Source organism: Mustela erminea, chromosome 8 (assembly GCF_009829155.1).
Source record: "Mustela erminea isolate mMusErm1 chromosome 8, mMusErm1.Pri, whole genome shotgun sequence".
Taxonomy (NCBI): domain Eukaryota; kingdom Metazoa; phylum Chordata; class Mammalia; order Carnivora; family Mustelidae; genus Mustela; species Mustela erminea.
Genome location: NC_045621.1, coordinates 81,549,096 through 81,562,965, shown reverse-complemented (window position 1 = coordinate 81,562,965; position 13,870 = coordinate 81,549,096). Strand labels below are relative to the sequence as shown.

Below are 13,870 nucleotides of genomic sequence, written 5' to 3'. Positions count from 1 at the left end.
TCTGCCTTCGGCTCAGGTCATGACCTCAGGGTCCTGGGATCTAGCCCTGCATCAGGCTCTCTGCTCAGCAGGGAGCCTGCTTCCCCCCCAGTCCTCTCTGCCCGCCTCTCTGCCTACTTGTGATCTCTCGCTCTCTGTCAAATAAATAAATAAAATCTTAAAAAAAAAAACCAAAAAACCCTCCCAACTAATGATTTATTTATATAATATTTGTGGAAAGTAGACTTTAGAAAGGAAGTGTTTAGCTCTTTGATAATAATTACTAGACAACAAAACCTACTAATTATGTGTTCAAACAAGTGGGAAAAAAACACCCACAGTACTATATCCTAGTATAACAACACTTGCTTGTTCGTTTGTTAAATGTTTCTTAATAAATATGGCTCTTATAAAGATGGGCTTGAAGATCTGTTTTAAACTGTATTTTCTGGTCTAGACATTTAACCAAGAGACTATAAAGGGGAAAATATATACCTATTTGATAGTTCTTTCGTTCTATTAAAAAACAAGTATAAAGAGGTAATATAGACATTCATGGAAAACTTGAAATTAACTTTATTACTATGAAAAATGTTTCCTTTTCTAAAGAATAAAAGTAAAGTTTTCGGACTTCGTGGTAATACTGTGCTGTCCAGTACGGAAGCCACTGACCTGCAGCTAGTGATCTCTTTGGAGGGTAGCTGGCCCAACTTGGGGTGTGCAGTAGTGGTAACACTTACACTGGCTTTTAAAGACTTAGTACAGAAAAGAGGAATATAAAATATCCCATTTTTGTGTATTCATTACATTTTGAAATGATAGTGTATTGGATATATTAGGCTCAATAATATTAGTAAAATGATTTTCCCCTTTTTATTTTTAAATAAATAATTTAATATGTGACTAGTGGGAAATTTAAAGTTATGCATGTGGCTTGCGTTCTTTGTTGGAATTGCATTTCTTTTGAACAGCGTTGCCCTAATCTTTTGATGCCGACACTGTTTTGCATTTATTAATTTTAGTTCCACTTTGGTGTTTTGAGGGCATATTGCGTGCTAAGCTAAATAAGTCAAGATCTCTGCCATCCATAACCGTATCTATAATCCAAGAGAAGAAGGCAAGTGAAAAAAAAAAAAGAGAGAGAGAAAGAAATGATTAGCATGCCGAGCTGGGGCTGTCCAGAGAAAAGAGGAAACAAAGCCTTGCTGGAGTTAAAAAGAAAGCAAGCATATGGAGTTGTGTTCAGGGAAACCTCTGCAGAAGGATCATTACCTTGAGACTGGGGCAGGCTCTACTTGTGCACGTATAAAATTTGCTCCTAAGTTAGGTTGCAGTTCTACATCGCTGCTTCAGACAGTTCCGTTTCGAAGTGTTGGGAGAAAATCTGAGAAGTCATGAGTGGTGTAGCCCGGTCCGTCTCTCTGCTGTCACTCCCCGCTCCCCGATAAATATTGTGACATAGAGCGCTGCCCGAGGAGCTTCGGGAGGAGCTGCCCACCCGCGTCCTATAATGAAGTACTGGACGTTAACAACAGCGGCTCTGATGAGCTTGCAGGGGGTGACATTGGGAACACCTACGAGGTGATACGGCCTGTTGTCATTGAAGAATGTCCCGGACCCTCCGGGCTGCACAGCTCCCACCGCGGCCGTCCTGGGGACCACGCCCTTGGGGTCCGCCTCCTAGGCGGATGGGTTTTTCTAGTTTCACCGCAAATCTGCCTCTTACCTCCTGCAGGCATTCTGTTGCTAATGCTAGGAATGACAAAACCTCAGGGCCTGGAAATGCATTTCTCTTTAGCATTGGCGCCTCCTAATGGGGTCCCTCCACCCTGCGGAACAAAAGCCCACATTAGGAGGCCGGCTGATGGGAGGAGGTGACGCGCTGGGAGAGCCTAGAAGAGCCTAGAAACGCCAGCCTGGTCGCTCGCAGGTGCCTCTTTGTTCTGGCTTCTGTGCGGGAGAGGTCGCCCTGCAGGTGAAGACCACACAGTTCTTTGTACAGAGAGTTGGTTCTGGGGAGGGGGGCGGGCGGTGGATGGGAATCTCTCTTTCCCGCGGCGCCCCCCCCCATCCCCGTCATGACCCTTTTTGTCTGGGTTGGCACAGAATTGACTTCTCCTTTCTAAATGGCCAAAACGCCACGATGATTACATGAAGCACAATAACACAAAACCAGCCACAATTTTACCGCCCTGCATGATCCAGTTTACTTTTTATATCCAACCCCTCCCTCTCCTCATTGACACTTAACATTTCAAACCATGTATTTCCAACCCTGGAGATAGAGTTCTGCCCCTCCCCTTCTTTCCCCTAAGTTTACTCCATAAATGATTTCCCACCTTGTGTAATATCTTCATGGTTGTAATTTTAAGTGCAGATTTAAGTGCCCATTGGGCGATGGATCACAGTTGGCTAACCCCTCCGGTGTTGCTGGCATTTAGATCCGGGCTTCGCCTTACTCTGAGGGCTGGTTTAATGATCATTCCTATGCACAGAGCTGTTGTCTTCTGTTGAGTTGTTTCTAGAGGATGCGTTCTCCAGAAGTGGGTTTACCCAGTGCTATGAACACATCACTATCTTACTGAGCATTACCCACTGCTTTCTGCAGGGACCATTCTTATAGCCTCTGGGGATTTGAGTGTCCTATGTGGCAGTGAATTCATTTTTGACGGAAAGTGTACATAACTGAAGCTATATTTAACATAATGTGTTTCTGATGGTATGGGAGTTGCGGGGAAGACTTGGGCATTCTAGGTGAGGACTCTTTAATTTGGGATATTGCACGTGTCAGAGGCTCCTCAGTGTACGACAGTAATCTCGTGTCTGTTGGTCTTGCCTATTTTGAGGGAAGAGATGATGGAAAACAACCCTCTGAAGTGGCTTAATTCTGGCAGAATTTCTTCAACACTAAATTTCCTTCCAGAAGATGTAATTTATTTGGAAAGTGAGTATGGGATGTTGGAGAGAATGGGCTTTTCAACTTGGATATTTAGGACTGTATTTAGAAAAAATTCCTCAAGGTTTTTAAAGTTAAGCATAGCCTCTTTTTTATCTTCTATTGTCCCCATCCCACCCTATCCCAAACGCAACCCTAGGCAACAATGGGTTGAGTATAAATATCAGGTATTATAGTATCTTGATCAACAGAACTATAGACAACGTATGTATTACTGCTCTTCTCATAGACCTTTACACATCTATTTGATGAAGAGTAATTTTCTTCTTAGACCAATGAAGTTATACTCTTCCCCAATTGCTTGCTAATGATTGCAATTCTAACAGAATAGTGACAGCATATAGCAAAATCTGTTTTACTTAACACACACTTAGTAAATGCTCTACCATATGTTCATCCATTTGCTTTAATCCTCAGTGCCAACCTAAGAGGTAACTACTATCGTCATACCCTCTCTGCATTCCACAGATGAGGAATCTAGAGCACAGAGAGGTTAAGTCGCTTGCTCAAGGTCACACAAGTATAAATAAGTTGTGGACCTAGGCTTCAGACTAAGGCAGTGTGGCCGTAGAGTCCTTGCTTCTAGCCATTTGCTATGTTGCATCTATATTTTGGTTCATAACAGGAGTTGACAATGTCTGGGTCACAGAATTTTCTACGTTAGTGTTGCTCTGGGGCGCAGGTCCTTTGAGTTATTCCCTAGTACCGGGGTTTGTTATCGATTAAATGTAGGAAGTGTTGCTCACATTCTCTGCCTCTTGGAGACAATCCCAGCTTTCCCATCAACAATCCTGCAGTAAATAAGCACTCTTAGTTTTGTTTACTTGGTATTTACCATTAGCAGCCCACTAGGTTGAGGCCTAATTTGGGGAATTTTTGTAGAAGGTAGCTATAACCTGGGCTGTACTTGAAAGTGGAGGGTTTTTGCTTTGTTCCTCTCTGTTGCTTGGTCTTGCATTGATAACAGATTTTATATGAAGGTCAGACTCAGCTCACTATTACTGTAATGTCCATCTGAGAGAGACTGTAGGGTGCTCCCTAGAACACAGTGCCAGTGTTCTCAGAGTGTGGTGCATTTGCTAGAAGATATTGTAGGCTTGACTTTGGAATGTTTCAGTGTACTCTTAATCTACATGGCTCTGTTCACGGAGAAAAACATTAAGATGCCCTTTTTTTTTTTAAATAAAAATGCGTGTTCACCATGCTCTTCTGTGCATTAAAAGTGAATTTATGTCTGCTTCTTGGATTTCTAAATCCATATTCATGGTGTCATAATATGGTACATTCAACCATATTAGAAAGCTCTCTTCTAAAGAATTGTGAGTAGATTTTAAAAGGTGCATCATGGGGCACCTGGGTGGCTCAGTGGGTTAAGCTTCTGCCTTCGGCTCAGGTCATGATCTCAGGGTCCTGAGATCGAGTGCCACATGGGGCTCGCTGCTCAGTGGAGAGCCTACTTCCCCCTCTCTGCTTGCTTCTCTGCCTGCCTCTTTGCCTACTTGTGATTTCTCTCTCTCTCTCTCTCTCTCTCTCTGTTAAATAAATAAATAAATAAAATCTTTAAAAAAAAGAAAAGGTGCATTATGAAGGTAGCTTTTCTCATCTTCAAGGAATCACAATTCTGTTTCCTTCCTAAAACAACATATACTTTTTACTCCTTTTTTCTTATTTCACTGCATTGGATAGGACCTCCAGGATGATCTAAAATGAAAACAATGATAGCAGGAATCCTTGATCATATCGTTGATGATATTCTTGATTGTAAAGAAATGTTTGCTGTAGATTTTTAGTAGATGTCCATTGTGAAGGTAAGGGAGTACTAGCTATCCCTAGTTTGTTTTGTGTTGTTTTTAGTCAAAAATAGGTCTTATTTATTTATTTTTGCTCATAACACGTGAACAACTTTATTTTTAGTAATTTGACATAAATATATTTATTTATTGTGGGAATAATTATGAATTGGTCTTAAAGACCTTGATTGCTTTTTGTCTGGATTGTAATAGTCTTGGAAACCATGTAATAGTCTTGGAAACCATCCCTTGCTCTCCATCCCTCTAGTCTCTTGAACACTGTAGCTAAAATCTTCTTTCTGAAGCACTGCTCAGAATTTGTCAACTCTCTGCTCAGAAATATTTAAGACTCTCCTTTGCTTACTAAAATACATGTGAACGCTTCACCTTTTGTCCTGCGGTTCACCAAACCCTCCACAATGTGTTTCCGTCAGCCTTTTGCACTGATCACTTCACTCCATTCCAGAACTCTGCCTTTCTCAAACCTAACCATGCATGATAGCCCTATCTCAGTCTGCACTTTCACTCTTTGGTGCCTTTGTCCATGATGTTCCCTTCTATCTGTGCCTCTTGAAATTCTTTCCTACCCCACAAGCTCACTGGATTCATTTCCTTGTTTCTTTAGTCCGTCCCTTCTTGGAATTCCCCAACTCACAGTACTGGGGTTTGTTGAATTTATTTTCTTTATTTTTTAAAAAAAGATAGCTTTATTAAGGTATAATTGAACAGCATGGTTTGATTTATTTTTGTATTCTCAGCATGTGAGTCTTAATGGGTCTTCTAAAAGGTGCATCATGAAGAGAACTTTTCTCATCTTCAAGGAATGACAGTTTTGTTTCCTTTTTCCACAACATACACTTTTTACTCCTTTTTTCTTGTTTCGCTGCATCAGATAGGACATCCAGGATAATCTAAAATAATGAGTGAATGAACAAATGACTAACTGAGGGAGTATTTCTTCTGGTACTTACTGTCTCATTTTTCTGGTTATATTTGGTCCGATTGTCTCTCTTTCCCTGTCCCTATACATCCTTCCTGACCATGAAAGTAGCTGCTCATATGTTTCTTTTGAGAAATTCACCATAACTGGACCAAACTATATACAGGCACTCCTCAGGGAGAACAACCCATTTATTCCACCCTCAACCAACTCTCTGTCTAATAAGAGAGACAGACACATGCATGTGCACACATACACACACACAATAACAATACAACTGATAAGTGATTGACCAGGACGCAAGGTTTGTTGAGCAATAAACACCTTTAGGGTTGAGGCAGATTTTGCAAAATTGTTTGTTGAATATCCAAACTCTGTTTCATTCTATTCAGCTCTTCAGTTGGCAGAGCCAAAAAGGAAAGAAATTAGAAGTTCATTAAGTACAGAAATGATTGATTTCAAATGATTTCCTCTTCTACTAAAACATAGAAGCCATACACAAAACAGTCTTCTCTTGATTTGCAACTTACTAGAGTTAGAAAATCATTTTAATTTGAACTGAAATCTAGCATCATAATGAAAGAAGGTCCAAGAAATCCTAAATTGAAGACATTAAAATAAATGAATCACACTTAAAATTCATTGATGTTCCTTAGCTCTGAAAGGGAAATGTCTGTAATTTACCTAAATTGTCTTGAAAGGAAAAGAAATAAGAGACTTTCTTTTTTGGATGTCTGGCATTTTCCTAATAACCTGGCTATAGAGTGATTGAATTGTTATTATAACCCCGTAGCTACTATTTTCATTTCAAGAGTGTGGGTTAATTCCAGCCGATGCTCATATTTCAAATGAGTTTTTGTATAATATATGTGATCAATCAATACTGATCCATAGGGTCTGAGGATCAAAATTATTTTAGACCAACCAGTATGTTTTTCTTAAATATGGTCAGTTGTTCATCCTAGCTTATTACTCAGGAAAATAGAAGGGGGAGGGAAGATAAAAGAAACTATGAAAATAATCACAACCTGGAAACAACAGATGTTGGCAAGGATATGGAGAAAGGGGAACCCTTTTACACTGTTGGTCGGAATGCAAACTGCCACAGCCACTCTGGAAAACAGTATGGAAATTCCTCAAAAAATTAAAAATAGAACTGTGCTGCACCCAGCAATAGTACTACTAGGTATTTATCCAAAGGATATGGAAATAGTGTTTTGAAGGGCCACATGTGCGCCAATGTTTATAACAGCACTGTCAACAATAGCCAAATTATGGAAAGAGCCTAAATGTGTTTTTTGTTTTTTGTTTTTTGGGTTTTTTTTAAGATTTTATTTATTTATTTTTTGACGGACAGAGATCACAAATAGGTAGGAGAGGCAGGAAGAGAGAGAGGAGGAAGCAGGCTTCCTGCAGAGCAGAGAGCCTGATGTGGGGCTCGATCCCAGGACCCTGGGATCATGACCTGAGCCGAAGGCAGAGGTTTAACCCACTGAGCCACCCAGGCACGCCCTAAATGTGTTTCGACTAATGAATGGATAAAGAAGATGTGGCATATATGTACAAAGGAATATTACTCACCCATCAAAAATAATGAAATCTTGCCATTTGCAACAACATGGATGGAGCTAGAGTGTATTATGCTAAGTGAAGTAAGTCAGTCAGAGCAAGACAAATACCAAATGATTTTACTCATATATGGATTTTTTTTGGTAAGTATTTTTTTATTTGATAGATAGAGCACAAGCAGGGAGAGTGGCAGGCAGAGGGAGAGGGAGAAGCAGGCTCCCCGCAGAGCAGGGGGAGCCCAATATGGGACTCAGTCCCAGGACCTGGGGATCATGGCCTGAGCTGAAGGCAGTTGCCCCAGTTGAGCCACTCAGGCACCCCTCATATGTGGAATTTAGGAACAAAAGAGATGAACATAGGGGAAAGGAAGGAAAAATAAGATAAAAACAGGGAGGTAAATCCTAAGAGACTCTTAACAATGGAGAAGAAACTGAGGGTTGCTGGAGAGGAGTTGGATGGGGGGAATGAGATAAATGGGTGAAGGAGGACACTTGTGATGAGCACTGGTGGTTATATGCAAGTGATGAGTCACCACTTCTACCCTTGAAACTAATACTACAGTATATGTTAACTAACTAGAATTTAAATAAAATCTTGAAAGAAAATGAAACAAAAAAGAGAGTAATCACACGTGTCCAATAGCTTCTTTTTATTTGCTTTAGTTTTCTTGAATTTTTATTTGAAATATAAATATTATATAAGCACTTTAGGACAGTTAAAAAGATATAAGGAGGTAAAAATTTGAAAGTAGAAATGTCTCATAGTCCCTCTTTCTAGAATAACTACTGTCAACTGATGAATGCTATATTATTCTAACATCTTTATAAATTTAATTGTTAGGTATTTAATACATATAAAATAATGCATGTAACAAAAATAGGTGATGAGTCATGCTAATAAAATGAACACCCATGAGGTCACCATCCCCCTAATGGCACTATACCAATGTGTAAAATTCCATTGGTCACAGCTGCTGTCCCCTCATTCCAGAAAAAAACCATCCTCTTAAATTTTGCTTTTGTCATCCAGCTAATATTCTTAATGATTTTACTGCAGACATTTTTTTGGTTTGCTTAATTTTGCTTGGTATTGAATCAGTGAAATATTTATATTTAATTATATGTATTAGAATAATTACAAATATTAGTATTTATAAAAATATTGTGTATATTTTCCTGGGACCTGATCTTTTCTCTTAACATTTATGTTTCAAAATAGCTATTTAAAATGGCTACGAGTTCTGAAGATAGAAAATAATAGCCTGTTCAAATCTAGAAAAACCTGTGATGTCTCTCCTCTTCTTATAAGGAAAGACACCAATCCCACTGGATTTGGGCCCCATCCTCATGACTTCACTTGACTGTTTACCTCTTTAAAGGTCCTATGTCCAAATACAGTCAGTCATTGGAGGTTAGGGCTTCAACATAGGAATTTTTGGGGGATGTGATTTAAGTCTGTAACAGGTAGTGTGTACTGAGGTCCTACTATACAGGGCAGGGAGTTCAGAGATGACAAAACTCAAACCTTTCCTGTGGAGATTACACCCTCTTTGAGTTTCCTGGCTTTTTCCTGATAAGACTAAGACTCCCCAGAAGAGAGCTTTTGGGGAGTCCTCCCAGAGAGTAACTTTGTAAGCATGCAGAGCTGAGCCTTCAAACCAGGGAGTAGATGGGCCTAGAGAGAGGCATGTCAGCTTTCCCCTGTGTTGGTGGTTGTGGGTGGCCCTCCTGGACTTTAAATCCTGAGTATTAGTGGCTTCCCTGAAAGCCAACTGTTGCCATCACAATAGGTTAGGTGGCCTCATGAAAGAAATCTATAGCAGTCAGATCATTTTTTATAGACATCCTCCCTTTAGGAACATCACAGTGCTGACATCTCTCCTGTTTTATTCAAAGAGGAAAGAAAATTCCATTTACAAATGCTTTGGTAAGGGGTTGAGAGTGCCCTCAAAGAGAGAACAGGGAGGTGATTCTCTTAGCATCCATCATTGTCATCTTGTCCTGTCGGAACTGTCGGGGACTCCAGGTGCTTGTACATAGCCATGAGAAAAGACAGCAGGAACTTAGGATGCTAAAAATTAACAACCATTTGGGACTGAATTATAGATAATTGTCACCCTATGGAAAGCTAGCCTACTCCAGAGTTCTGTGATGGGAATGTTTTATTATAGCAGCAGTTTTTAATTTTTTTTTAAAATATGACACCATTATGCATTTTACCAAGAAATCCAAGATATACCCTTGACATCATAACTCTGAAATAATAGATTTATGAAGCAATATGTTTAATATGTGTGATTTGATGTGTGATCAATATGTGTGATTTGATGCTCTGATGTTTTACTTTTTAATTTTTTTTTTTTTTTATTAAGTAGGCTCTGCACCCAGCATGGAGCCCAACGTGGGGCTTGAACTCATGACCCTGAGATCAAGACCTGAGCTGAGATCAAGAGTTGGACAGTTAAATGACTGAGCCATTCAGGCGCCCCACACTCTGATGTTTTCAATTCTACTCAATCACATTTTATTTTTTTTTAATGCTTATTATAATCTCATGAATGTAATTTGAGAACCAGCACATAGTAGACTAGTGTTTCTCTAGTAGGGTTTCTGAGGGGGGAGCAGTTTATTCAAAAAACAAATTCCCGGGGCGCCTGGGTGGCTCAGTGGGTTAAGCCTCTGCCTTCAGCTCAGGTCATGATCCCAGGGTGCTGGGATCGAGCCCTGCATCGGGCTCTCTGCTCAGCGGGGAGCCTGCTTCCTCCTCTCTCTCTGCCTGCCTCTCTGCCTACTTGTGATCTCTCTGTCCAATAAATAAATAAAAATCTTTAAACAAAACAAACAAATTCCCTGTGATGAATTCAGGGAGAGCTGGAGGACATCAAAATCTCACTCTTACCATTCTTATGTTCTGATCATCTCTAAACTATCCCTGAAAGATACTATAAGAGTATGTGGTGTTTATTTGTGCAACAGATATTTTTGAGCCCCAGCTCTAGGCCAGATACTGTGAGAAGCACTAGTGAATAAATTTTCTAGACTGGTGGCATGTATGTTTAAAGTATGCAGAACACGGGCGCCTGGGTGGCTCAGTTGGTTAAGCATCTGCCTTTGGCTCAGGTCAGATCTTGGGGTCCTGGGATTGAGCCCCATATGAGGCTCCCTGCTCAGTGGGGAGTCTGCTTCTCCCTCTGCCTCTGCCTCTGCTTCTTCTCCCCGCAACCACATTCATGCTCTCTCTCTCAAATAAATAAATAAATGAATAAAATCTCTGGGTGCATGTGTGTATATATATGTGTATACGTATACGTATATGTATGTATGTGTGTATCTGTGTGTGTGTGTATAAACACAATTTACAACTGGTATTTTTAACCTTACCCTTACTTAGTCCAAAGAGTCTATTTGGCGCTCTGCTTCCTCTCCCAACCAACTCCAATGATGTGAGTGTATAACTTTGGTGTCTCTGAAGTCCCAGTCCTGGGCTCTCTATCCTGTGTGCTCCAGGAGAGGCATGGACTAGTGGGGAGAGCCTGTGGTTTGGGTTGGTCGAGATGACTCGGGCCCTCCTTTTACCTCTCTCTGAGGGCATGATCTCAGGCAAGTCAACCAATTTAACATGTCTGCAATGAAATGGAGATGCTAAACTGGCTGATGGGAGGGAGTGAAGAAGAAATGAGGTCCTATCTGTGAAGGCAGTCTGCACTCTCGTACCCTCCCCCCAGCGCCTTCTGCGTGTAGACCCTTGTGTGAAGTCCTACCTCTCTCCTAGATCTCTCTTCTGCCACACATCCTGTTCAGTCCATGTAGAAATGGAGAACTTCAGACATCTAGGAGGTGGAAAGCCCTAGACTGAACAGTTCTTTAGAGTTGGAAAAAGCCAAATTTGCAAATTCCCCTGCAGTCAAATAAGCAGACTCACCTTGGGGTGAGTGACTTCAGTGAGTGTTAACCTCACCATTAAGTTGTTCATTAGATATATAAAGTCATAGGACCCTTAAATGCATATCTCATGGGACAGTTCCCATCCCATCTGTGGTAAGCAGAAAGATGTCTGCTTCCTAATCCTTGGAACCTGAATATGTTATATGACAAGAGGGAATTAAGGTTGTTAGTTGACCTTAAAATAAGGAGATTATTTGGGATTATCCCCTGGGTCTAGGGCAATCATGAGGTTCTTAAGTGGGGACGAAGGTAGCAAAAGAGTCAGAACCAGACCTGAGAAAGACTCAACCAGACGTGTATCGGCCGCTGCTCCTTTGAGGGTGGAAGGAGGGCTTGAACCCGGGAACCTGGCCTCTAAAAGCTGGCAAAGGTAAGGAAGTGGATTCCCCCACCGAGACTCCAGGAAAGAAATACAGTGCTGCTAACACCTTGACGTTAGCCCAGTGAGACCCACTGTAGACTTCTGACCCACAGAGCTGTAAGATAATAACGTTGTGGTGTTTTAAGCCATTAAATTTATTATAACTTGTTATAGCAGTAATAGGAAGTTAATACATCATCCCGCTATTATTTAATTTTTTTCCTGTGTCTTGTTTTTATGGTTTTGCAGCAGAATGCCCAACATAAAACATGATTGCAAGTATCCAGAGATTATTTAATGTTTTACAAAGGAAAAACAAATGTATATGCTGGAAATGAATATAAGATGAGCAGAACAGTAATGTTTGAAGGGTCGATTTTCACATTAACAACCAAATATCCAAAATTCAAATGAAAACTTTATGTGAAATGGAGACATTATGTATACAGTCCTTCCTTCTAAAATAAAAGAATTAGGTGCTTGCTTTGTAGACTATTAATTAAATAGTATTTTTTTCAGAATTCAGAATTGTTGACCTGTATAATTCTTTAGGCAGAAAAGGCTTTTTAATCCTTTAAAATAAAGATTTAGTGGCAAAGCCCATACAGTTATATCCCACTGTTTCCTTTTATTCATGTTTCAAGACTGGTTGCTGCTTCTGTTAGAAAAGCTTCAGCTTTTGGATAATCAAAAATGGAGACCAGAGGAAGTAAAGTAAATTAAAGGGATTGTTTTATTCTCTTGAATGAGAACATCTTAGACATGTTTGCATTTTGCACAAAAAGAATGGATAATTAATACCCCTCACTTACCTATAGGCTCCTTAAAAATGAGTTCAATGGATTTCTTCCACCAAGTAGTAGGAATTTCTTCCTCCTGATTCCATGAATTGGGTCTCCCCTTCACCCTTATACCCTGTACATGGGCCCAGCTTTCATGGCTGAGTGTGGGATGATCCTGGGGCATTGAGGCAGGAATGATTGCAGATCCTGTGGAAAACAAGTGGGAGGGAGGACAAGGGAGGGCTTCCTCCTATCCTACTTCAAGCTTGGCTCAAACCAATACAGAAACAATGAAGGTTGGTAGCTGCCCCAGAGTCTGGCTGCTCGGTCAGCTTTATTGAGCCATTTCCTACTCTTTGGGTCCCTCGTTTGAGTATTTCTTGGAAAGCTACTCTGCTGATTTTGTGATTTTTCCCATTTGCTTTCTCGGCAGTTCAATTTTCAGTATTCCCCAAGAATGTCTTTTTATTTTGACAATACCTTGTACTTTGCAGACTGCAAAGGAGATGGTTTTCCTGATAATTTATGTCTCCTCAGTCTTAAACTAACATTGTTGTTGACACCCTTTCTCCAATAACCAGCTCAGTCTTGCCATTTTATATTTAAAGGTTGAAGTCCAGTGCCCTGGGGACATGGGCAGAGCCTTATCTGTGAATGTGTCCTGCTAAGCTCAAGAAAGCCCTCTGATCTGTTTTAAGAACCTTGGAAATAAAAACTTAATACATCTCTCATCCTTTTCTTCCATCACCAAAGGCAGAAACTGATACAAAGACGCTTCCTTGTCTGCCAGGACAATCCCGAGAGTGGCTCTTCCCCATCACAGGGCTGGCCCACCTCGGTTGCTTTGCAAGGTTCCTAGCTCCTTTCTGACAGTTAAATTATGAAATGAAGTTTATGTCCAGCCACTTCTACGACTTTTTTACTTTTTAATTACAAGCTGCCTTTAAGAAAGGGTGTAACAACTATTTAGTTGGTGCTTTGTAGATACTAGGGTACATTGGTGACTCAGAGTGGAGCCCAGGCTTAGGGTGTAGAGGAAGAAAGAGAACACTTCAGAGGCTATTATGGTGCATTATGGGAGGGCAGGTATAGGGGTGGGTGCACAGGAAGGACACCTGGCCTAGCATGGAGCCGATGGGGTGGGCAGCTGTGTTGGAGGAAGAAGCTTCCCAGAGGGTTGAAATACCCCATAAAATTCATTACCATTCTCTAACAGAACAGGATGTCTTTATATTATCATAGCACATATAAAAAAACATTGCATTGTTGTGGCGGAAACCCAAAGTGATGTTTGCTGAGGTGGGGTTGACTGGAAAGAGACAAAGTGCGAATGTCCCCTATCTTGTTTTAGGGACTGTTACATGAGGGTACGTGATTGTCAAAATCATCTAGAAGAATACTTCAGATTGCATTTATCATATACAAGTTAAAAGTAAGATTTATTGAGAAAGCTCTCTTGTACTAATTTATAGAAAGATCTTCAAGATACATTATGTGAAAAAAGCAAGGTAGAAGAGAGGTATATATCATGTGACCTTTTGTGGCAGAA

General features: G+C 40.5%; 1 protein-coding gene across 1 annotated transcript in view; it reads left to right on the top strand.

Moving 5' to 3' along the window:
• The window catches only part of KIF5C (kinesin family member 5C), a 157,057-nt gene that overhangs the window by 12,828 nt on the left and 130,359 nt on the right, over window positions 1-13,870 (top strand). The window lies entirely within an intron of this gene.